Source organism: Sus scrofa, chromosome 4 (genome assembly GCF_054392235.1).
Source record: "Sus scrofa isolate SSC_HxYL_T2T_F1_AM1 chromosome 4, Sscrofa_HxYL_maternal_Yorkshire_Landrace_v2.0, whole genome shotgun sequence".
In the NCBI taxonomy this organism is placed as follows: Eukaryota; Metazoa; Chordata; class Mammalia; order Artiodactyla; family Suidae; genus Sus; species Sus scrofa.
In genome coordinates, this window is record NC_139386.1 from 111,493,295 (window position 1) to 111,518,733 (window position 25,439).

At 43.8% G+C, this 25,439-nt stretch overlaps 1 protein-coding gene across 6 annotated transcripts in view; it reads right to left on the reverse strand.

Moving 5' to 3' along the window:
- Nucleotides 1-25,439, reverse strand: part of LOC110260341 (uncharacterized) — a 365,599-nt gene that overhangs the window by 122,564 nt on the left and 217,596 nt on the right. For 2 of the 6 annotated variants that reach the window (XR_014844529.1, XR_014844531.1), the window contains 2 exons: nucleotides 25,041-25,180; nucleotides 13,399-13,487 (listed from right to left, as the gene is read on the reverse strand). The gene's annotated coding sequence lies outside the window, so the exon portion shown is untranslated. Of the gene's footprint in view, nucleotides 1-5,829; nucleotides 5,883-9,216; nucleotides 9,324-9,978; nucleotides 13,488-20,224; nucleotides 21,484-21,730; nucleotides 25,181-25,439 lie in introns of those variants that run through there. The other 4 variants (XM_085023671.1, XR_014844527.1, XR_014844528.1 and 1 more) reach the window with 4 other exon arrangements.

A 25,439-nucleotide genomic window follows, 5' to 3' on the forward strand; every position in this document is an offset into this window, starting at 1 on the left:
CATAGTTGATGTCATTCTGGCAGAAGTAGCACAATTTAAAAATATTTCAGAGTTCCCATTGTGGTGCACTGGAAACAAATCCGACTAGGAACCATGAGGTTGCGGGTTCGATCCCTGGTCTCGCTCAGTGGGCTAAGGATCTGGTGTTGCCGTGAGCTGTGGTGTAGGTTGCGGATGTGGCTCAGATCTCCCGAGTTGCTATGGCTCTGGTGTAGGCCGGAGGCTACAGCTCTGATTAGACCCCTAGACTGGGAACCTCCATATGCCGCAGGTGTGGCCCTAAAAAGACAGAAAGACAAAAAAAAAAAATTATCTGTAAACATAACATTCACTTCTCCCCCATGGCTTCTCTCAACAAAGACTCCTCCCATCTGGGCTTGGAGGGTTTTAGTGAGGACCTGTGAGCTCTTTCTGGTATTTTCTGACCCGGGGCCCTGATTTCAGCTGGACCAGGTAAAGCTCCTACACCAGGCAGATCCCAGCTGCCCACAGGTCCAGGCCGGGCTTTTGACTCAATTAATTCTCATCATTTATTTATTTTTTTCTTTTTCAGCTGTGCCTGCAGCATATGGACGTTCCCGGGCCAGGGACTGAACCTGAGCTGCAGTTCTGGCAATGCTGGATCCTTCACCCACGTCACCACAGTGGGAACTCCTAATTCTCATCCTTTAATGATATCGAATGGACATGTAACATTGTGTAAGTTTAAGGCATACAGTGTGATGAGTTGACACACATATGTGTTGTAAAAGTTTACCACAATAAGGTTAGTTAACATCTCCATAATTTCACATAATTACCTTTTTAATGGGGAGAACACTTAAGATCTATTAGGAATATTTCAAGTGTATAATACAGTATGGTTGACTGTGATGACGATGCTGGTCCTTAGATCTCTAGAACTTCCTCATCTCATAGCTGGAAGTCTGTACCCTTTGACCAACATCTTCCCATCTCCCCCACCTCCCAGCCCTTGGCAACCACCATTCTACTCTCTGTTGGTTCGGACTTTGGCTTTTTTAGATGCTACATGTGAGATCAAACATTATTTGTCTTTCTCTGTCTGACTTATTTTACTTAGCATGATGGCCTCAAGTTCCATCCGCAGTGTTGCACATGGCAGAACTGCCTTCTTTGTTGTTGAGCCTTCCTCTCTGATTGCATTTCTCCTGGCACATCCCAGCCTGTAGGAGCACTTGGGAATAAATAAATAGCCAACTTTTCAAGCCCCCATCTGCAGAGTGACATAAAGAGCTCAGAATGAAATGGACCTTTTCCCAGTGCCTGTAATAGTACCTGGGGCCCAGTAGGTGCATGACGATTTTTTTTTTTTTTTGGCTTTTCTTTTTAGGGCCGCACCCGCAGCATATGGAGGTTCCCAGGCTAGGGGTTGACTTGGAGCTACAGCTGCCGGCCTACACCACAGCCACAGCAATGACAGATCCAAGCCACCTCTGCAACCTACACCACGGCTCACAGCAACATCAGATCTTTAACCCACTGAGCAAGGCCAGGGATCTAACCCGAGTCCTCATGGATTCCAATTGGGTTCATTACCCCTGAGCCATGATGGGAACTCTGCATGATGATTTTTGAGTGGACAGATGACACTACTTACAAAAGTGTGTTTACTAACTTTTGAAGCCTTTCCTACAGAATACAAAGATAGGTTTCAGAGCAGCTGCTGTCTGGGCTAAGATGGAAAACAAGACAAAAATCACTGAGCCAAATCTGTAATGTGGCTGACTCTGCCGACCTTAGGCCTAAGTAAGGGTGGAATTCTCCCCAAAGTAGCAAAAAGATTTATTCTCTTTGGTATAAAAACTTCTTCTGCAATTGCCCTAGAGTCAATTGTGGTATCCAGGAGAAGTCAACGCTCTGTATTTTTATCTTTATGGTTTTATAGCCAATCCCTCTGTCTTAAACAATAAAAAAAATTGTGTAACATATATGTATTATAAAAGAAATGGATAATACTGACAAGTATGAAGAAGAATCACATATCCCAAATAATTCTACCACACAGAAATAATCGCAACTAATATTTCAGTGTATTTCCTTCTAATCATTTTCCCATGCATGGCAACCGTGAAAATACCCAGAGTTTTGCATCTTGATTTTTTCACTTAATAAAGCATTTCCCCACATCATTAAATATCTTTAAAATCTTGATACAGATATACAATGTTTTATTGTAAGAATGTCATATAATTCATCATGGACACCTTCAGCCATCATTCTGACTTCCCAACTGCATAAATGCCCCACGGTGGATGGCTCAGTACAGTGACTGTATACACCTGTGATTCTTTCCTTTTCTCTTTCTTTCTTTTTCTTTTTCTTTTTTTTTTTTTTTTTGCTATTTCTTTGGGCCGCTCCTGCGGCATATGGAGGTTCCCAGGCTAGGGGTCTCATCAGAGCTGTAGCTGCCAGCCTACGCCAGAGCCACAGCAATGCAGGATCCGAGCCACGTCTGTAGCGTACACCACAGCTCACGGCAACGCCGGATCGTCAACCCACCGAGCAAGGGCAGGGACGGAACCCACAACCTCATGGTTCCTAGTGGGATTCGTTAACCACTGCGCCATGACGGGAACTCCCCTTTTCTCTTTCTTTCTTTCTTTTTTTTTTTTTGGCCGCCCCGTGACACATGGAGCTCCCAGGCCAGATCAGATCTAAGCTGCCGTTGTGACCCAAGCTACAGCTGCTCCAATGTAAGATCCTTAACCCACTGTGTTGGGGCAGGGATTGAACCTGTGTCCCAGGGCTCCCAAGATGCTGCTGATTCCCGTTGCACCACAGCGGGAACTCCTGATTCTTTCCTTTTGATCTTCTCATTTTTAAACTCCAGACCTGGCTATTTCTAAGGCAGCAATTTTTAACCCAGAGGGGAGGGCAAAGAGTAAGATGTATGTAAACTGAAAAACCCTACTCACAATTCCCATTGTAGTAATTTTTTATTAAGATATTTAACTGTTGTGAAACTAAAGAGCAAAATGTGGAATTTTGTTTTTCTAATGGGGGAATGGATTAAACATGTACAATCATTTAAAGATACGTATTCAGCAGTTATTACATGTGAGATCCTGTGTTAGGACCTGGGGATCCAGCCGTGAACGAGACAGACTGAGAATCACATGCTAAGATTTGCATATAGCACTTTTAAAGCCTCTAATGGTCTGTACAGATCTTTTTTTTTCTTCCTCTTTATCAGTCTCGCTTGGAGCAAATCACATTGGTGCTGAGACGAAAAGGGATTACATATGTTAAGTGCCTGGGATCCAGTAGGTCTTCAACAGCACCAGTTGCCTTCCACCTTCCCATCCCCTCAAGACAAACTTTTCGTTCACGTTGGTGGTTGTGCCGAGCTTCACAACTCAGACCCAGCATGCTGGGGAGAGCCGCTGCCCAGGGCTCTTCTCCGCAAACACGGAATCTTGGCATCATCATTGCCAGACTCTCTCTACGCTAAAACCAATATGACTCACAGACTTTGGGGTTCAATACTATCCTATGAATCTGGGTGGTAGGCCTTATGTGAAATGTTCTCTTTGGAGTTCCCATCGTGGCTCAGTGGTTAAGGAATCCGACTAGGAAACATGAGGTTGCGGGTTCGGTCCCTGGCCTCGCGCAGTGCATTAAGGATCCGGCATTGCCGTGAGCTGTGGTGTGGGTTGCAGGCGTGGCTTGGATCCCACCTTGCTGTGGCTGTGGCATAGGCTGGTAGCTACAGCTCCGATTAGACCCCGAGCCTGGGAACCTCCATATGCCTCAGGTGCAGCCCTAGAAAAGGCAAGAAGACAAAAAAAAAAAAAAATAAATAAAGCAATGTTCTCTTTGCTGTGATGAAAATTTAGGGGATTTTTGCCTTTTTATATCACTGTTATCTCCCCCTTTAACACTCAGCGCTCTGGTGCTGTGTCTCAAGAATATTTCTTGCTTTGGGAACAACCTCTCACCACCTTGCGAGAGACCTGACAAGCCAGGGGAAGATGGGAAGGTCATGTGATGGGGCTGGAGGATGAAAACTGTCCTCCTGGGACAGGCCAACGCTCCCTGCTCCCCACAGAACACAGGGGCCACACACAAGATTATCTGGGGGAGTCAAGTTCTTATTGTGATTGTTTGGGTCTTTTCTGTGAGCACGGAACCCTTCCGTGTTCTCAGAAGGAAGCCTGTCTCTTAGGCACATTGTCCTTTAGCGTGGGTCTGCTGCGAACCCAGGGGGACAGCCAGGCGCCCCCACAGACGTTCACCCAGCAGGTCAGTGGCTTTTTTCGTGAAAGTTCTAGGTGGTCCTGGTGACCCTTAACTTCTTGGAGACACTGTTCTCAGAGACTGAAACTTAAAACACAAATCACTTTCTGGCCTTGATAAAGTGAACCAAAGACATATGTTTGGAGAGGCCGTGGAACTCAGAGCTGGGTTAAAAGTAAGGAAAAATATTCTTTACCTCTTCCTACCTCCTAAGGTATGACCCTTAGTATCTTATTTTCTGCTCTTTCTCCAGGGTATTGAGAATAAAAAATATTTTCTTGGCAGCCCATCATAATACCACGTTTCCTAAAGTAAATCTAGCCTCACCTGAGGAAATTATTCACCAAGTTTCTTTTATCCACATTAAAGAGTATTTGAAACATTGATCTTCTGAACATTCTTGATAAAGCACAGCCAACTGCTAAGTCTTTGGCCAAAGTGGATTTACTACTAGTCAAATACATGATATACTCTGTACTTCAATAGAGCAAGGCTAGACACACATAGCTGTAATGGAAAATGAAGTAGGGGGATTTATGTGCCTAATTAAAGCAGCAAACGTTCAAATCCAGACCCATAAATTGACTTTTAGAGTTCTGATTGCCGGAAGAGCTGCAAATAAAAGCATTTTGAGGTGAGAGTTCATTTTTTCCCGAATCAGGTGAGCCCAGTGCTTTAAAAATTGAAAGCTTTTACTCATTCTTAATTTCACTTACAACAAAAGAGTATAAATGTAATCTGAATTATGACTATATATAAAGCTGATTTATGAATATCTGTCAAAAGAATCGTAGGCTCTAAGAATCAGTGGCAGATATAGCTTGAGATAGAGAACCATGGGATTCTTCAGCTAATAAACTCTAAAGTACACAAGACATATAAAATGTGTTGTGTTTGGATAAAGTTATATACAAAATTTCAAAATGGAATCTGGAAAAATGCTGGAACTGAAACCAGAGTAAGAAGCTGAATTCACCAGTGTCATCCACACAAGGCCACAAATAAATTCATTTTCTCTTTCATTTTGCTGTTCTGAAAATATTTTTCTCATTGATAGCTGGTTATCACGTCCCCGTATTGCTTCATTTTATTATCATTCTAGGCCTTTTAAAGGGTAAAGCTGCTTTTTAATCACATCAGTAACATAAAACATAATGTCATTTTTTTTTTTCCTGGATAAATGCCTTAAGACTGTGAGTTGACTATCCTGTGAGCTCCTTTAGAACAGAGCCATGCCTTTCTGTGACCAGCTGGTACCCAGCTCTGGGCTCAGTTCCGCAAGCACAAGTTCACATGAATTAAGGGACCCCACACATCCAGCCCTTGCTCATCCCTGAGCCTGAGGAAAGCAATCCATTGGGTTATGCCCTCGGCTGGGACGTCTCAGCAGCCACATGGGGGACGGTTATGGAATTTGGAGGCTTTGACTCTTTAGGACCACAGGTGCTTCATTTTTTGTAAAATGGGAAAGATTTGGAAACAGAGAACCTGAACAGGCCAAAGATGTAGAACACAGGAAAAATTCCTAGAGAGACGCGAACCTTGGTTGCAGAAGAGAAATGTCATCCTTACCATTCAGCAGAAAGCCTTCAGCGGGTCTCCTTCAAGGCTGAGCGATTCCCTGCCTGCCGGAGGGAAGAAGGATGACTGGGGGGAGCTAATGGGCTCCCTATTATCAGCTGTAAACTAAATGTGGGTTTGCTTCTATAAATATTTGGCACGTGAGTAGCAAGCAGGGCATAATGATCGGGTCCAAATTACTCATTTGTTTCTCTCTAAGTGGCAAAGTTAGTGTCAGCTGATGCAATCGGCCAGAATCAGATCTGATACAATCCGCCAGGGACACGCCCTCAGTGACTGCGACAAAAGGTTCAAGGTGGCTTGTTTGTGATGAGAAGAATTCATCTGAGGTTGTCCTCTTGCCCTTCAGCACTGTCCCTTCTGTAGTTAGTCCTCAAACCTGCGCCAAGCCCTGCCACCTGTGGCTCTTTAAACCACCATCATCCTCCATAGGACCTCACAGCTACTTCTCATCACCCTAGCAACTGCACTCAGGGCTCACCTGCTGGGGTGTGTCACAGCCTTTACCAGTGTGCCCTGGACAACCCCACTTTCTTTTTCTCCAATGTTCCAATCTGTTCTGTCAATACTAGTCCCATCCTCCAGATAGATGTGGAATTGAATTTATAAGACAAGTTGATGAAGGTAACTGATGAGATTCAGCATCTTTAAAATGTAGGGTGAACAACCATCGTGGGTTTGCCTAGGATGTAGGACTTTTAGTGTTGAAACCAAGAATGTCCCAAACAAACCAGGATGAATTGGTCATCTTACTAAAACAGGAATAATTAACACCTCATTTCTTGGGTGGATGAAATGTAATTTTGTTTGCAGAGTTTGGGGGTAAGTATTTGATAAATGCCAGCCTCTCACCTTCCTTAATCAATTAAAAGTAGTTAAGAGATAAGTGCTTGTGGAAAACCTGCCAGGTACCCCTCTGGGTACTGGGGGGATGTAATCAAGTGAAGTCTAAACCACAATTCCTGCAAGGACAACAGATTTGAAGTTGCCAAGGGGAAGGGAGTTGGGGGTGGGATGGAGTGGGAGGCTGGGGTTAGCAGACCTGTTACTACACGTGGAGAGGATAAACAACAAGGTCCTGCCACATAGCACACAGAACTATATTCAATGTCCTATATAAACCATATGGAAAAGAATATTAAGAAGAGTGTATGGAGTTCTCATCATGGCTCAGTGGAAATGAACCTGACTGGCATCCATGAGGATGCAGGTTCGATCCCTGGCCTCGCTCAATGGGTTAAAGATCCAGCATTGCCATGAGCTGTGGTGTAGGTTGCAGACATGGCTTGGATCTGGCATTGCTGTGGCTGTGATGTAAGCAAGTGTCTATAGCTCTGATTCAACCCCTAGCCTGGGAACCTCCGTATGCCATGGGCGCAGCCCTAGAAAGACAAAAAATTAAAAAATTTTAAAAAAAGCGTGTAGGAGTTCTCTTGTGGTGCAGCGGGTAAAGGATCTGATGTTGTCACTACAGCAACTTGGGTCACTGCTGTGGTGCAGGTTTGATCCCTAGCCAGGGAACTGCCATATGCAGCAAGCGTGGCCAAAAGAAAAAAGAAAAAAAAAAAAGAATGTCTAAACATGTGTATAACTGAATCACTTTGCTGTACAGCAGAAATTAACACAACATCATACCTCGGCTATATTTCAGTAAAAAAATAAAACACAATTCCTGCCTTTGAGGTGCTCACAATCCGGTTGGAGACGTAACAGTAATACATATGAAACCGATATTTTATTTACTTACACTATTTTTTCGTCTTTTTAGGGTCACACCCTCAGTATATGGATGTTCCCAGGCTAGGGGTGGAATTGGAGCTGCAGCTGCTGGGCTACACCACAGCCATGGCAACTTGGGATCCAAGCCACATCAGCAACCTATACCACAGCTCACAGCAACACCAAATCCTTAACCTACTGAGTGAGGCCAGGGATCAAACCTCATGGATACTAGTCAGGTTTGTTACCGCTGAGTCACGATGGAAACTCCTATATTCTTACACTTTTATACTCCATTTCTCCCCCCCCCCAAAAAAAATTAGAGGAAGCTCAGAATAAATGATATAGATACATGAAAATAAGGGTTGAAGGACAACAGTCACATGCTTATAGAGACAGTGGTGGAGCAATGACACTAGAAGCCAAGGCTAAGAAAAGCTGCTGCAATTGAACACAAAACAGCCAAGAACAAAGCAAGAATAACAGAGACGCCATTAGACAGTAAATGATACGGTGTCTGTTTCAGAAGTTCAAGGTAGTGGTCTAGAAATTCAAGGTGGAGTTCAGCGATGCTTTGCCTCCGACCAGCTATGTGATGGAGGGGAGGGAGAATGCTTCTCATGACAAGACATCAACTACCCAGGCCTGTGTCTTCAAACTCTCCTTTTCTCCTGCCCATTAAGGAGGCTGTGCTGCCCAAATTTCTCCCGGGGTACAGGCAGACGAGCAAGGGCCTGCGCTGGGGGAGAAGTTTAGGAGAAAATTTTTCTCAAGAAATTGGGAGAAGAGAGAAGATGAGAAAGGCTGTGGTCAGAGAGGGAATGAGATGAGAGGAAAGAAGCATTTTTAGGAAGTGTTGTCCAGAGACATATACTCCCTTCATGGTGCTTGAGTAATTTGGGAAATTTCTTTTTAGTTGCCAGGCAGGGTTTTTTTGATGCCAACCTCCTCTGAGACTCGGGCTGATGAGGGAATGAAGGAGAAAGTCCTTTGCGAAGGCTGTGTTTGAAGCTGGATCTGAATCATCTTCCCCAGCAGCTCAGAGCCTCGCTTCTGCTCTTCGGTTAAAAAGGAAAAATGCAAAAGACTGGGGCAACTGGGGTTCTAGCTCATTGGTTTCATAATTATTTGTCTTTGGACAAGTTATTTACCCTGTCGAACACTCAAGTTCATCATCTGTAAAATGGATTATTTGAAGAGAAATGTATTTGCATATAAAGCACAGTGCCAGGCATATACGGACCCTCAGTAAATGTTCGTTTCCTGCCTTCCTTCCCCTTTTGCAATCCCATCTTTTTCATGATGAGTAATTGGCAGCAGGTGAAAAATTCACTCCTCTCGGACCAACCCTATGCAAAGATGAAGGTCCCACGACTCTCTCCTTCCAGCTACTCCCCATACCTCCCAGGTGCACCCACCTAGGAGTCTGCTTGTCCAGAGTCTACCTTTCCTGTGTCTGCCCCCTGGGCTTGCTCCTCTGGGACAGTGACCACAACTTGGTGTGTAGTGTCGAGCACAAAAGTCAGACAGATGCTATAACAGAGTAAACCCCTCCATTGCTTTGCCATTATGTTATAATTCTCATCTTTGCTCTGCTTCATTCCCATGGCCTGGACCTAACAGCTAGAACTGCTCCAATTATGAAGCTTAATACCCAACTTTCTTTCTTTCTTTTTTTTTTTGTGTGTGTCTTTTTGCCTTTTCTTGAGCTGCTCCCATGGTATGTGGAGGTTCCCAGGCTAGGGGTCGAATCGGAGCTGTAGCCACTGGCCTATACCAGAGCCAGAGCAACGTGAGATCCGAGCCTCGTCTGCAACCTGTACCACAGCTCACGGCAACGCCAGATCCTCAACCCACTGAGCAAGGCCAGGGATCGAACCTGCAACCTCATGGTTCCTAGTCGGATTCGTTAACCACTGCGCCACGATAGGAACTCCCAACTTTCTTTCTGATAATAACACGCCGCCCTGGCAGCTCATTTACTCCCTTAACACACGCTCCCAAACCCAGTGCGACCTCGGGTCCCAGAACCGCTCATTTAGCCCCAATCTCTTTTCTCCCTTTGGCTTGACTTCCTCTCCAACCATGGTCTATCATTTCGGTTGTTCTCTCACCATTTCTCTTTACCCTCGTACCCCGTGGTCATCCATCCACCCAGCCCTGGATCAATTCAGACACTTACACTCAGGCCAATGAGCTCTGCTAAAGAAAATCACATCACGGGAGTTCCCGTCATGGCGCAGTGGAAACGAATCCGACTAGGAACCATGAGGTTGCAGGTTCAATCCCCTGGCTTCGCTCGGTGGGTTAAGAATCTGGCGTTATTGTGAGCTGTGGTGTAGGTCACAGACGCGGCTCGGATCTGGCGTCGCTGTGGCTCTGGCATAGGCTAGTGGCTACAGCTCTGACTGGATCCCTAGCCTGGGAACCTCCACATGCCACAGGTACGGCCCCCAAAAGACAAAAAGACAGAAAAAAAAAAGAAAATCACAAGTTTATGCTTTCCAACTTCCCAGGGCTCATTGCTGCCAGGAATACTCCGTGTATCCCAGTCTTTCTCCTTAGCAACGACTCCACATTTCACGTCTGCCCTTAAATCTGCCCTTCCATCTTCCTCTGTCCCCTCAATGACCTTGCCTCTCAGTTCCAAGGGGCGGTGGTAGGGGTTGCGACCTCCTTTTAAGGTCTTCCTTGGGCCCCTTGGCTGCTCACAGATTTCAGCCTGTACCATCCTTGCCCTCTTCCTAATTCCCTCAGTGGAAGAGGTGGCTTTTCTTGCTTTTTAAATTTCCCCTCACCTAGGTGACGGACTCGCCCCTCATCTGTGCCACAGACCCCCTCCTCCCCCATCACCTGAATGATTGCACTCCATCAGTCAACCCAGATTTCTTTATTCAATTTCCGATTGTTCTACTCCATCGGTCCTGTTTCCTCAGTGTGTGACTTTGCTCAAATTTTTCTCCTCAAAAAAAAAAAAAAAAAATCCCATCATCGCATTACCTACCCTTATCCCCAATTATTGTATTAGGGGACAGGAACAAAAATACTAACAGATGAATATCCACAGACTCTTGCCTTAAGCCACCCTCTGATGAGAATTCACCACCTTAGCCTTTCCTCCCCCTCCGGCCATAGGGGAAGGGCAATGAGGCAAGAGGAACCTGGAAAGAAGTCAGAGTAGCCGAGTGGATCTGCAGAGTAAAAGCAGCGCCAAAGATGAGAAGAAAGATAAGGGAACTTGCCTAGTCAGATTTCCATACGTATTTTAGGGGAAGGGATGGAGGTTTTAAAAAATGTACACTCTCAGGTACCACGGTAGACTCAACTGCACCAGCATATGCATTTTTTCCCCCCGTCAGAATGAGGATTTAACAAGCTCCCTAGATAACTTATACATTAAGATTTGAAAAACATACCCAAATTAACTAAAAATGAACCACAGATATAAATCTGAAAAGCTAAGAAGATCAAATTTCTAAGAGAAAATATAGAAGAAAATCTAAGGACCTTAGGTTGAGCAAAGAGTTCTGAGGTATAACAAAAACAAAGCAAATAAAAAACTATGATCTATAAAAGAAAAAAATAGATAAATTGAACTTTACCAGTATTAAAAATTTGTACACTTCAAAAGACATAATTAAGAGTGGGAGAAAATATTTGCAAGTAACATGTCTGATAAGGAACTTGTTGTATCCAGAATACAGCAAGAACTCTCAAAACTCAATAATAAGAAGATTAAACCACCCAAATTAAAAATGGGCAATGGGTATACATTTCATTAAAGAAGATACATGAATGGCTAATAAATGCATGAAAACATGCTCAACATCATTAGTCATCATGGAAATGCAAATTAAGCCCCAGTGAGATACCACTATATACCCTCGAGAAGAGCTATAATCAAAACAATTGAAAATTCCAACTTTGACGCTGATGGGACTATAGAGTGGTACAGACACTTTGGAAAATTAGTCTGGCAGTTTCTTTAAAAGTTACACATAAACTTAAGAGAGAACCTGGAAATTATACTCCTGGGATTTTACTCAAGAGAAACAAAAATGTATATCTACACAAAGATATGTATATGATCATTCATAAAGGCATTAACCATAATAGCTGAAAGCTTGAAACACTTCAGTTGTTTGTGAAGGCAGAAACGAATGAGCAGCTAGAACTCTAGAGGTCACTGCAGTCAGGAGTCAGGGTGGACAGGTGCACAGGTGCCCAGTACTTCCCAACATGCCGCCTTTGCTCTCCTCTCCATGTCCAACTCTTCTCCCCAACTCTGAGATCCACTGACCTACAGGACCCTCAGACTCACCACCGACACTTGGCTGGGGCCCATAGAAGCACTAGCTCCACCAAGGCCAAAGCTTCCCATAGACGAGCCATTAGTCTCCCATCAGGAGTGGCTGGATGTGTCTGGCTTCTCAGAGTGAGTGAGTGACCCCTCCCGCTGGTGATCATCCAATGCTGCTTTCAGACCTTTTCTTCCCCGGCTCCTTCCACAATGGGGAAAGTTCTTATTCCTACAGTAAGTCCTTCATCCCATCATACTGACAGTCACTCTGCTCCCCTGACTGAGCACTGATGTTGGTACCAGAGGTGGTTCCAGGGAACAGACCCTCAGGGATGGGAATACAGAATCGGCTGACTGATCTGACTAGATTCAAAGGCATTTAAGACTCTTGCGAATGGTGCAGTGGACATGGCGAGTCCATGGCATTTGAGTAAAGCAGCACACTTTACTTAAATGGCCACCTGTAATCACCTGCAGTCAAGCTCCTAGAGAAAGTGAGGCTTTGAGTACCAAATCGCTGTGGCCACATAAGATTTTAGTGCAAATAAAAATTGTAAAGAATTTGGCTGCTTCTAAGTACACAGGAGAGCTTGGGTAAAGCAAATGATGAGCTCAACGTTCTCCATGCCCAGATCAAGGTCCAAGTGACAAACCAGAAGGCCCGAAAAAAACAAAACCCTTGTCTTCTGCAGGTTCAGGGCCAAGATTTCTGAAATCCAAACCCAAGGTTTAATCTTGAAGATGGCTGGATTACAATGCAAAAAGAATTTACATCTGTGAATGTACTGAAAAACCACTGAGTCATATGATTTAAATGGGTGAACTGTACACTGTGTGACTTATATCTTTAAAAAGATATTACCAAAAAAAAAAAAAAACCCCACAAAAATTGATAACCTTGCAAGTTTTTCTGTTCAAGTTAGGGCACTGATTGGGAAGAGAAGGATCCTGAAAATTGGGGTGGGGACATATGGGCAGTTTCTGATGAACTTGAGGGCTTCAAGCTCCAAATTCTGCCAAGCCTCTTTTGGCAGTAGAAGCAATCTTTCCTTCCCCTGCCTGAGGAGGTTAACTTCCCCATTTCATATGCCGTAGTGAGCTCTCCTAAAGTGGGTGACCTGCAAGGGACCGCCGAACTCCCTCAGGGCCCACCCTTACCCTAGAGCCTTTCCTGGTCCCATCCACCATCACTGATGATCTCATGCAAGCTCATGGCTTTAAGTGCCATCTCTACGTTGCTGACTCAAATTGATAGCTTCAGATCAGACCTCTCTCCTGAACTCCAGACGCATATATTCAACTGCTTTCTTTAAATCTCTGCTTAGATGCCTAGCAGGCATCTCATCATTAACTTGTCACAAAAGAGCCCTTTTAGCTTCCCTCCCCCAACTTGCTCCTCCACGGCTCTTGGTGTCATTCCCCTCTCTTCTCTCACACCCACGTCTAAAACATGAGCCAATCCTTCAAAAATGTCTCCAGGATTTACTGCTTCTCACAGTTGCCGCTGCCATCACCTGGCCTAAGACTTTATCACCTCTCACCTGTGTAGTTGGAGTGGCCTCCCAGCCAGTCCCTTGCTTCTGGCTCTGTCCATTTTTAGTCTATCTCCAACACAGTAGCCGCCATGATCCTGTCAAAATGCAAGTCAGATCACATTACTCCTTTGCTCAAACCTCGCGACAGCTTCCCACTTCCTTCAGGGGAAGAGCTAGAGTTGTTACAACAGTCTGCACGACCTTAGATGATCTGCTTTCCCCACCCTACCCCCACCTCATTCTGCCCAGCCAATGGCTGTTTCAGGGGTCCTTGCTCATGCTGGGTTTACTTCACACCAGGGCCTCTGCTCAGAAGGCCCCCCCAAATAGCCACACTCCCTGGTCTTAGTGCTTTTCAGCACTTGCCCAGTGAGGCCTTCCCTGGCTCCCCTATTTAAACCTTAAACTCCCTCCACTCGTGTTCGTATCACCTTTCCTGCTTCACGTTTCTTTCCTATTACTTACCACGCTCCTACATACCGAATATAGGCAGGGATTTTTATCTTTTTTCCCCCTCCACTGCTATATCCCCATGGTCTAACACTATGCCTGGCACATAACAGGCTCTCAATAAAAATTGTAGGATGATGCATATATCCAGATAAAACTCTAATCTGAAAAGATGCATGCACCCCAATGTTCGTAGAGCATTGTTTACAATAGCTAAGACACAGAAGCAACCTAAATGTCCATTGACAAATGAGGAGATTAAAAGATGTGGTACACATGTATAATAGAATACTACTCAGCCATAAAAATTAGTGAAATAATGCCATCTGCAGAAACATGGATGAACTAGAGATTCTCATACTAAGTGAAGTAAGTCAGAAAGAGAAAGACAAATACTGCATAATAGCACTTATATGTGGAATCTAAAATATGGCAGAGTTCCCATCATGGCTCAGCAATAATGAACCCGATTAGTATCCATGAGGATGTGGGTTCAACCCCTGGCCTTGCTCAGTCAGTTAAGGATACAGAGTGGCCATGAGCTGTGGTGTAGTTTGCAGACATGGCTTGGATCCCACACTGCTGTGGCTATGGCATAGGCTGGCAGCTGCAGTTCCAATTCGACCTCTAGCCTGGGAACTTCCATATGCCACAGGTGTGGTCTTAAAAAGAAAAAAGGCAAAATGAACCTATTTACAAAATAGAAACAGACTCACAGACATAGAGAACAGACTTGTGGTTGCCAAGGGGAAGGGAGGATGGAGGGGAACAGATGGGGAGTTTGGGGTCAGTAGATGCACACTATCACATTTAGAATGGAAAAGCAATGAGGTCCTGCTGTACAGCACAGGGAACTATATCCAGTCTCTTGGGACAGAACATGATGGAAGATTTTATATATATATATATATATATGACTGGGTCACTTTGCTGTACAGCAGAAATTGGCACGACATTGTAAATCAACTATATTTTAATTTTAAAAAAAGAATGAAATGCCATTTACAGCAACATGGATGGACCTAGAGATTATCACATTAAGTGAAGAAGAAGTCAGACAAAGACAAACATCATATGTTATTGTTTATAGGCAGAACCTCAAAAATGATACAAACTTATTTACAAAAAAAGAAATAGACTCAATGGAGTTCCCATCGTGGCTCAGTGGTTAACAAATCCGACTAGGAACCATGAGGTTGCAGGTTCGATCCCTGGCCTTGCTCAGCGGGTTAAGGATCCAGCGTTGCCGTGAGCTGTGGTGTAAGTTGCAGATGCGGCTTGGATCCCACATTGCCGTGGCTCTGGCATAGCCCGGCGGCTACAACTGATTAGACTCCTAGCCTGGAAACCTCCATGTGCTGCGGGTGTGGCCCTGGAAAAGACAAAAAGACAAAAAAGACAAAAAAAAAAAAAAAAAAAAAAAAGAAAAAAGAAATAGATTCACAAACACAGAAAACAAACTTATAGTTACCAAAGGGGAAAGGAGAGAGGGATAAATTAGAAGTTTAGGATTAATATATACACACTGCTATATATAAAATAGATAAACAACAAGAACCTACTGCAGAGCACAGGGAACTATATTCAATATCTTATAATGACTTACAATGGAAAAGAATCTGAATCACTTCACTGTACACCTGAAATCAACTACCCTTCAATTAAAAAAATAAAGGAAAAATCAGCATAAAATCTAAATAAGTAAATAAATAAACTTTTAGGACAAAAGAATCAAAATATACAAATAATTAACATGGTATGTTGCAGACCCTCAATTATGTTAGCTGTCACTATTTAGCTGATTATTTCAATCACAGAGTTGGGAGGTGTTCTAGACTTTTCCTTCCCTTTCTTCCTCCCACTCCCATAGCTAAATTATCACAAAATTCCGTAGCATCTACTTTAGCTTCAGCCCTCATCACTTCTCACCTGGATTATTGTAACAGGCTCCAGCCTGAATCTTGTCCTTTCCCCCTCTTTGATCTTTTTCTAAACATTGCTCACGTTTCAAAGTCACAAACCTGATCATGTCAATCCCCTGCTTAAAATTCTTCGGTGGCTCCCAGGACCTGTCAGATAGCATTTATACTCTTTCCCTTGGTACCCAAGTCCTTTCCTGATCCAGCCTCTGAAGCCCCTTTCTGGCCTCTTCTGAGATTCTCCCTCACGTCCTTTGCTCCAAGCCAACAGAGCTAGTTGGTTCTCCCAAAAGCAATGCTCTTTTATAGCTTCCTGCTTCTGTCCATGCAGACCCTGCTGCCTGAAATGACCTCCTTTTTCCTCTCTTTTGAAGCCTTAGCAAATCATACTTATCTCTCACATCTCATCTCAAGCATGACGGGCTCCAGAAATTCTTGCTGAATGGACCTCTCAGTCTGATTTAGACAGCACTTTCCTGTGCAGGTCCGCATCACAGCACTGCAAGCCAGCATTGGAGCGGGTAGCATGCTGGTCTGCCTTCCACGCTTATAAATATAAACCTGGAGGTAGGGGAGGTGTTACACTGTACTCACACCTCCATGTCTGGCACAGACATGAGGGGTCCAGAAGTGTTTGCTGAATTCGTGATGGTTGTAAGGTTAGGACTCTGCTAGCTTCTTGAGTCTGCCTTGTCTGGAAAAAGAGAGGCAGGCTGGGAGCCAGGAAGCAAGATATTCATACAAAGGACATTAAGAGTTGGTCCCTTCTTGAGGTTAGAAAGTAACCATTTCAGAAGTTCTCCTTGGGGCACAACAGAAACAAATCTGACTAGTATCCCAGAGGAAGAGGGTTTGATCCCTGGCCTTGATCAGTGGGTTGGGGATCCCGCGTTGTCAGGAGCCCTTGGTGTAGGTCATAGATGCAGCTCAGATCCTGTGTGGCTGTGGCTGTGGCGTAGGATGATAGCTGTAGCTCGGATTTGACCCCTAGCCTGGGAACTTCCATATGACAAGGGTGTGGCCCTAAAAAAGCAAAACAAACAAAAACGAAAAAAGAAATTAACCACTTCAGAGAGAACAGGAGATGGGCCAGGCTCAATAAAACAGGAATGGTAGGGAAAAGAAATTTGAAGTTTGCACTGTTGATTGAAAGAATGTTTCTGACTTTTTTATGTGTGTATTTCCTTTATATTATCCTTTAGTATTTAAAAAAGTCTAATGGAAAATCCCAGTCTGCTTTAGGGTTCTAAAATAATCTGGGAGAAACAGTTGAGCCATAGTATTAAGGGTGTAGCCGTGTGTGTCTTGGTGACGGCAGCTAGAATGATTTCCAAACAGAGAAGAATTTTAAGTGATCTATCACTTTGGAGGGCTTAAGGTTTCCCTCTATGCTCTCGCCAAAGGGAAGGTAATATTTACAGCATGCAGTCCTCTCCACTTACAGATTTTCCTTCCTCGGCTGAAACCTTGAAGCTTCATGTTTTCTTTTATGAAGGAAGCTCCTCCTACCCAACAGACATTTAATAACTACTTGGAATGGGGACGCTTTCTGATTGGTTGGCCAGACATAAAGAGACATTCTGATTGGTTGGAGCCGAGGAGGATGGGGTGGGTGAGGGATGGGGTGGGTGAGGGGTGGGGTGGTAATGGAAAGGCGGGAAAAGCCCCCTCTGTTCAGAGCAAACACAAAGGCACCAGCAATGGTGAACACATAAGCACATGACTCGACGGTGAGAATTTCATTCTTTGCAAACACGCTGTTGTAAGAAAGGGACGAATAGTTAAGCAACGGTTGGAGTGTTTGCAATTGCAACTCCCACTGATGAATTTACGATGGTAAAAGGGCGACAAGACATTGGCTCAGAACAGAGTCTTAAGACTGTAGTAATAGAAAGCAGTCTGTTCAAGGTGAGGTCTTGGAGGGCAAAGAAAACAAAAATAAAACCGAGCAAGTGAAATGGATAAATATTGGAGAGAGGCAATAACAACAACCACCTCATAATCACTGAGAAAATACCGACAGTAGTTAAGTCTTGAAAGCCGGATACGGATGCTGAAGTGGAGGGAGGGGACTCTCTCCGAACATCCAGTGACAATGGGAAAAGTGAAGCTATTGGAAGAGGGGAACAAGTAACAAAAATAAGTTAGAAAAACTTTTTTTCTGATAGAAACACTATCAGATACTAACCTGTTCTTTGTGTTATATGGGAATAGAACACGTCTATATAGTTTCCTTCCTTTCAAAATGTCAGCTGTTCTTATAAATATTCACCTTCACGTAGCTAGGAGAGAGTGATTTTGACTCATAAAATTTTAGTGCTGAGGCTCAGAGGCCATCACTTCCAGCCCCCATCGTTTTAAAGATGAGGATCCTGAGGTCTGGGGAGGGGGTGTGATTTGTCCGGGATCACACTCCCAGAAAACACCCCTGACTTCCCTTCCAGCATTCTTTCTGTGACCTCAGGAGTTTCCAGGTGTTTAAAATAAAAATAGTCCCTTTTTAATGTCAGATATGTTGAACACTCTCACATGACCAAAGCTGTGTTTTTAGTATCTACTGATTTTAAACTTTATATGTGGACCTGATCAAAAGCAACCATGAATTCGGTAAAACTTATAAACTATCTTGTATTCATCATGTCCGTTTGGAAAATGCAGCGTGTCTCTATGAGTTACACGCGTTAGTTTCAGTAGGCAGCCTTGGCCTCAAATGGACCATAACCCTGATGCCTCCCAAGGTCAGGAGCTTCAAGTTTGGGAAAAGCGCCCTGTACCAGGATGAGCTGGCTCTTTCCAAACCCAACATGAAAAGAAATACTTCCATTCTCTTAAGAACGAAGAAGGTATCAAGTGAGATCAAGTATCTTAATTTGAAAAGAATTTCGTAAGGACTCTGGGTAATTTCAGACCATAGCAAAAGAGAATCCTATTCTGTGAGCCCAGATCAGGGCTCATCACCAGATGAGCAGAGCAGAGGGGCAGGGGCTGCCCTTCTATCTTCACAGGTAGGAAGGAAGTCCATCCCACAGTGGGAGACACTCAGTGTCAGCAGATCAGTCCTGGGAATTGGAGGAGGGTGGGGGTGGGGGAGACTGAGAGCCACAGGGTTCCCTAGAACAGGAGACTGCTGAATCTGGAATCTGTGGGTGGTAAGACAGGGATACTCCCAGGAGAGTCCTGAGTCAGTTACCACTTATTAAACACTTACTCTGTGCTGGGCACTCTGCTTGGCTTCACAGGCACCATTTCATCTAATAATAGCACTTCAAGGTCAAGGCCATTCTTAACCCCATTTTACAATGAGGAAGGGAAGGCTTAGATTTTGCAACTTGCCTAAGATCTTGGGGCTGGAATTAGAACCCTGACAGCTTGATCTCAAAGTGCCTGTTCCTAGCTATAGCCTCAGCCAGCAAGAAAGTTGCAAGCCATTGCAAGCTTCAGCTGAGATAATCCACATAAAGTGCTTAACACTGTGTCTGACTTTATAAAAAGAGCTTAGTACAGGGTGAGGAATGATTATTAATATGTTCAATATTGTTATGTTGGAAATGCAAATGACATGAAAAGGATGAAAACACTAGGGTGTTGTAAGAAAATTAGAGTGTGAAAGCTTCCAAGATGGGGTCTTAGAAAAAGAAGAAGAGCCATGCCCTTGGGTAAGAGAAGGGAACCAGACTGTGAGCCCAGAGGGGTGGCCAAAGACCAGAGGACTGATGTGGTAGATACTGATCCCTCCCAGGGGTGACCAGGCTGCCTCCACCAGGATGACAAGAATTGCCCCCAGTGCAGAGGGTGGATCCCGGGACAGGCGGATGGTATGGAGAAGTGTGTGATGCCGTGGGGAGCCCCTGGGATTTGATTGGTTGGGTTCAGAGACAAGTACATTTCATCACCCTTTACTCTTATTTCTTGTTACCCCTTTCCTTGTGTCCAAGTGGGTATGAAGGGGACATTTGCTAGGAATGACATCGTAATAGAAAATTTAGATATGATCAAAATGACATTGTAATAGCTGTTACGTAAAAGCTAGATAGAGTCAGGATCCAGTAAAGTTGAGCTTCGGTGGGAGGAGTCTGCATACGTGTTAAATTTAGTTAATCCACTTACTAAATCAGAAGTGGCCCTTTGGAACAGTTATTCAGGATCTGTGGTTTTTTGAAAGTAGGGAGCGCTTCAAAAGAGTTCTGCCAAGGTGTGTGAGAAAGAAGGCATGGTTTGATGGCTTATGTTTTCAAAAATTATAAGCTTCATTTTAGAGAATTAAAATTGTATACGTGTAGCAAAAATAACTTTCTTTAAAATTGCAAGCAGAGCTCAAAAAACCTCACACCCAATTGAGCTTATTCATTCTCCAGGGGGAAAAGTTCTTTTGCAGAGAATGATTTAATCCATGAAACTGGCTCTTACTGTCTCTTTTAGAGGATAAGATTTTTCTACTTAATTTGACCAAATGATTGAGCAAGTTTTTTTTTGTGGAATTTGGCAAATTTTCCTCTAGAAGTTGCCGGTTTTTTCCTGTTGTTAACTGAAAACAGGGAGGTATATATGACAGGAACCACAGAAGAAAATGCATTGTTTGCCGTAATTGGTTAATTTGCCGAGGCTCAGATGGTATATTGTCGCAGAAACTGCTCAAAAATGAGACTGCTCTACCCTGAAAAGTCTGATGAGATAAGAAAGACAGCATTTTTGGGGGGTCCTGTGTCCAAGGTTTATCGTGAGGAGGAGGAAATGTGTTAACACGTCAGTACTTTCAGGTGACATCGACACTAATTGTCTAGAGAAGGACAAGACTCAGCATATCATATAAAGCGACTGGTCCTCTGATGGCCAGACTCCCAAGCAGAAAGGTATCATAATAGGGACAAATGGGTGTTAATAACATAAATAGTCTGGGACAGGCGCTCATGATAAGCAGGGCTGTTACAAAGCCTGACCAGGATGTCAGACTGGCGAGGACAGAAGACATTTCTAATCTGGCCACATCATAGGGAGAAAGGACAGCTGGCCCGGGGAGGAGTTTTCTGTGGAAAGGAATTGGTGCATTTCTCTCAAAAGCTAAGATTCTCGAACCGTACCAGGCTGAGTTCTTTCTTTGCAGAACATCGGCTTCTCCCATGACTCAGCCTGTCCTCAGCCATGAGGTCACTGCTGGCATTTATGGTGCTGTGTTGTCTGGGAGGCCTGGCTGGCATCCCACATAAGGCGCCCCACACATGCACATGTCAGCAGCTCCAGTGAGACACTCCTATTTTCTTGAAGACTCCTAACAGACCTTAGGATCACCATCTGTGATGATTAATTTCATGCATCGACTTGACTGGGCCATGAGGGTTGCCCAGACATTTGGTCAAACATTATTCTGGGTGTTTCAGTAAGGGTGTTTGGGGATGAGATTAGCACTTGAATCAGTAGAATGAATAAAGCAGATTGCCCTCCCTAATGTGGTGGGCCTCGTCCAATCAGTTAAAGGACTGGCTAGAACGAAAAGGCTAACCCTTTCTTGAGAAAGAGAGAATTCTTCCTGCTAGACTGCCTTTGGACTGAGACATCAAATTTTTCTTGCCTTTGCACCTGAACTGAAACATCAGTTCTTCCTGGGTCTTGAGCCTGTGACTTCCAGATCGGAACTGACGCTATTGGCTTTTCTGGGTTTCCTGCTTGCCAACTTACCCTGCAGGTCTTGGGACTTGTCAGCCTCCATAATCACATGAGCCAATTCCTTACAATAAATCTCCTTCCATATTTATTTACATAGGCATCCTATTGGCTCTGTTTCTCTAGAGAACCCCGGGTAATACACTGTCCAACATCTAATTCCCCTCTCTGGTTTGGGGAGTTTCCTAGTGAATTAGTCAGAGTCCTCTAGAGAAAGAGAACAAATAACATATATTGAGAGAGAGAAAAAGAGAGGGATTTATTACGAGGAATTGGCTCATGTGATTATAGAGGCTGAGAAATCCCATGACTTGTGGTCTCCAAGTTGGAGACCCAGGAGAGCTGGTGGTGTAATTCCGTCTGAATCTGAAAGCTTAAGCACCAGGGGATCTGATGAACAGATTCCAATCCAGGTCTGAAAACCCAGGTGAGAGCCAGGAGTGCCAAGGGCAGAAAAGTGATGTCCTGGCTCAAGCAATCAGCCAGGAAGGACTGAATGCTTCCTTTCTCCCGCTTTGGCCCCTCAGTGGATTGGATGTTGCCCAGTCACATTGGGGAGGGCAAACTGCTTGACTGAGTTCACTGACTCAAATGCTAATTTCAGCCAGAAACATCTTGACAGACATGCTCAGAGAAAAATGTTTAGTCAAATATCGGCATTTTATGATCCAGTCAAGTTGATACGCAAAATTAACCCTCACACTCGATGAGCACCTTCTTGGTGGGAGACAATGCTCCAGGAAAACAAGAGCTGGATGGTCCCTCTCCCCACACCTTGGCTGCAGTCAGATGTTCCTTCCAGGGACTCTGCACATGAAGAGGATGAACTAAGGGAAAAGGGCAATTAGATCTCAGTGCCAGTTGTGGCAGAGAGTGGCTAATAGAGGATTTGTCTTTGTTCTCCAAACATGCTGATTTTCTTCTCATTTTCCACCCTGGTTCTCCTACCACCAATGGCTTCTGAAAGACCTCTATCTTTCCAATAAATGCTCTTTCCAACTAAAGATATAAAGTCAATCTCTTCCTTGTAACCAAGAACTCTGACTGGTACAGAGGTGCAGCCTATCTTTCAGGCTGGACACTTGGAATCAAGACAGCTCTATTCCCGTTATTTGTCTGGTGTAAAATTACAGGCAGATGGCTCCGGCTGCAACTGAGTGGGTCAGCCATGGGAGGCGTGCTGAAGCCAAAGCACCCAATCACATCAATGACACTGACCAAGTATCAAGCCTTTCCCATGTTCCGGGCACTGTGATCTGAGCTCCTCTTGCATTAGCTCACCTGATCTGTGGTTGGGATGAGGAATCTGAAACAGAAAGATAAAGGAGTTTGCCTGTTTGTACTGTTCTAAGTGGCAGAGCTGGAATTCAAACTCAGGACTAAAGGTATAACTGGTGTGGTAGGTGGAGTGAGGCTCCGTGAATCCTGTTTGGAAGGATTGAATGAGGAATGTACAGAGGCAGAAGGATGAGGAATCAGCCAAGAAAAAAAAAAGGGCCAGGCATGTTGACAAGGGCCACCTAAGAGTTTGCTTTGGTGTTTCTTGGCCGCTGTACTCAGGCAAGAGAGCTCATCCTCACTAGTTCACACAGAAAGGGATTTGTTGCAAGGTATGGTTTAGCTTGTAGAATTTCCAGAATTGGCCCAAATCATGCTCGATTGTTACAAATTCCAGGATCACACTGTCAGCGGATATGACCAAGCAGAACTCTGCACTGTTCTAGAGGAAACCCACTGCTGCCATTGCTGGCCTCCCAGACACCATGATGTTAGGGACAGAACGATCATCCCAGCTGCTCCAGAAAAGCCAGTCCTTCTGCTATCACTCTTGCTGGAAGGTCCAGCCTCTCACGGCATATGGCCACTGACCCAACTGGTCACCTTTGCCTTCCAAGTCTCATGTGGGTGTCTTGGCTTGATGGACGTAGGTCATGGGGGGAAACACTGGCTGCAAAGAATCTGCAAACTGTAGTTTCTAGCTTTTCAGCGTCTTTAGTTCAGGAAAGCACTTTAGAAGGGTGTTTGAGTGGGTGCTGAATGCCAAGTCAAAAGCATTGTCCTGCCTTAACTCCACTGCTCTCCATACACATGCATGGTGGAAAATGAGTCTGAGGTCCTGATACTCCAAGTTGCCATCATACAACTTTACATCTGGCGGGGATCCGGGATTGGCAGCTCCTAGGGTTTCCTGAAAGGGCATTTGGGATTGTCATGGTGATCAAGGAGGGAGGTGAGGGAGGGGAAGGGCCAACACGTTTTATAACAGCTCAGCTCTGGTATATTTCAGATTCTGTGCTACAAAAATATAAATAAATAAAATAAAAGAGGTTGCAAATGGCTGGCTAATCTAACTTCTTCATTTTTACTCATGAGAAAACAGGAACTCAGAAACGCAAATGCCTTGTTCACAGTCACGGAACTAGCAGAAGGTAAAACAGACAAAACGAGAACTTCTGAGCCTTTCTCTACTGCACCACAGTGTCTGAAGGCATGTTCATTCAAATTTGCCCAAGATTACTAATTTCCAAAATATGCAAACAGCTCATACATGTTAATATCAAAAAACCCAAATAATCCAGTCAAAAAATGGGCAGACATTTCTCCAAAGAAGACATGTAGGTAGCCAACTGGGACATGGAAAGATGCTCGATATCACCAATTATTAGAGAAATGCAAATCAAAATTACAATGACTTCACACCAGTTAGAATGGCCATCATCAAAAAATCTACATCTTGGGATAATCCATAATGGAAAATAATATTAAAAAAGAATGTATATATATATATGTCTGACTGAGTCACTTTGCTGTATAACAGAATTGGCAAAACACTGTAAATCAACTGTAGTTTAATACAAAAATTTTTAAAGTCTACAAATAATAAATGTTGGAGAGGGTGTAGAGAAAAGGGAACCCTCCTACACTGTTGGTGGGAATGTAAATTAGTGCACCCATTGTGGAGAAGAGTATGGAGGTTCCTTAAAAAACTAAAAATAGAACAATCCAGCCATTCCACTCCAGCATGTATCTGGAGAAAACTTCAATTCAAAAAGACACATGCACCGCAATGTTCATAGCGCTATTTACAATAACAAGACATGGAATCAACCTGAATGGCCATCAGCAGATGAGAGGACCAAGAAGATAAGGTACATATACACAATGGAATATTACTCAACAATAAAAAAGAATGAAATAATGCCATTTGCAGCAACATGGATCAACCCAGAGATTACCATGCTAAGTGAAACTAAAACAGGAAAAAGACAAATAACATATGATATCACTTATATGCGGAATCTGAAAATGATACAAATGAATTTATTTACAAAACAGAAACAGTCTCATAGACACAGAAAACAAACTTATGGTTACCAATGGGGAAAGGGGTAGGGAGGGATAAACTAGGAGTTTGAAATTAACAGATACATACTACTATATTGGGAACTATACTCAATATCTTGTATATCTCATAACCTATATTGGAAAATAATATGAAAAAATACATGTATCAAACATTGAACCACTTTGCTATACACCTGAAATGAACACCACATTATAAATCAACTATACAAAAAAAAAAAAAAAAAAAAAAGGAAAAAAGAGAGAGTATTTCCTTACCTCTTGAATTTGGATTTGCTTTGGCCAGCAGGATGTGATGAAAGTTATAGTGTACTGGTTCTCAGTCTAAGTCTCGAGAAGCATTGCATGCTTCCACTCCTTCTTTTGGGATTCCACCATGTGAACAAACATGGGCTAACCTGTTGGAAGATAAAAGTCCACATGGAGGTTAATTGTCCCAGTCAATTGTAAACCAGTCTACACTGGCTGACCTCCAAACATGTGAGAGCCCTCCAAGGATCAGCAGAGCTGCCTACCCAACCCACATCTGACTACAGAATCAACCAAAGGTCAACCAACAAGCTTATTGTTTCAAGCTACTGAGTTTTGGAGCCGTTGGTTATATGGCAATAGCTAACAGACAGTGATGTTTTCATATTAGTACAGTAAATAAATTAA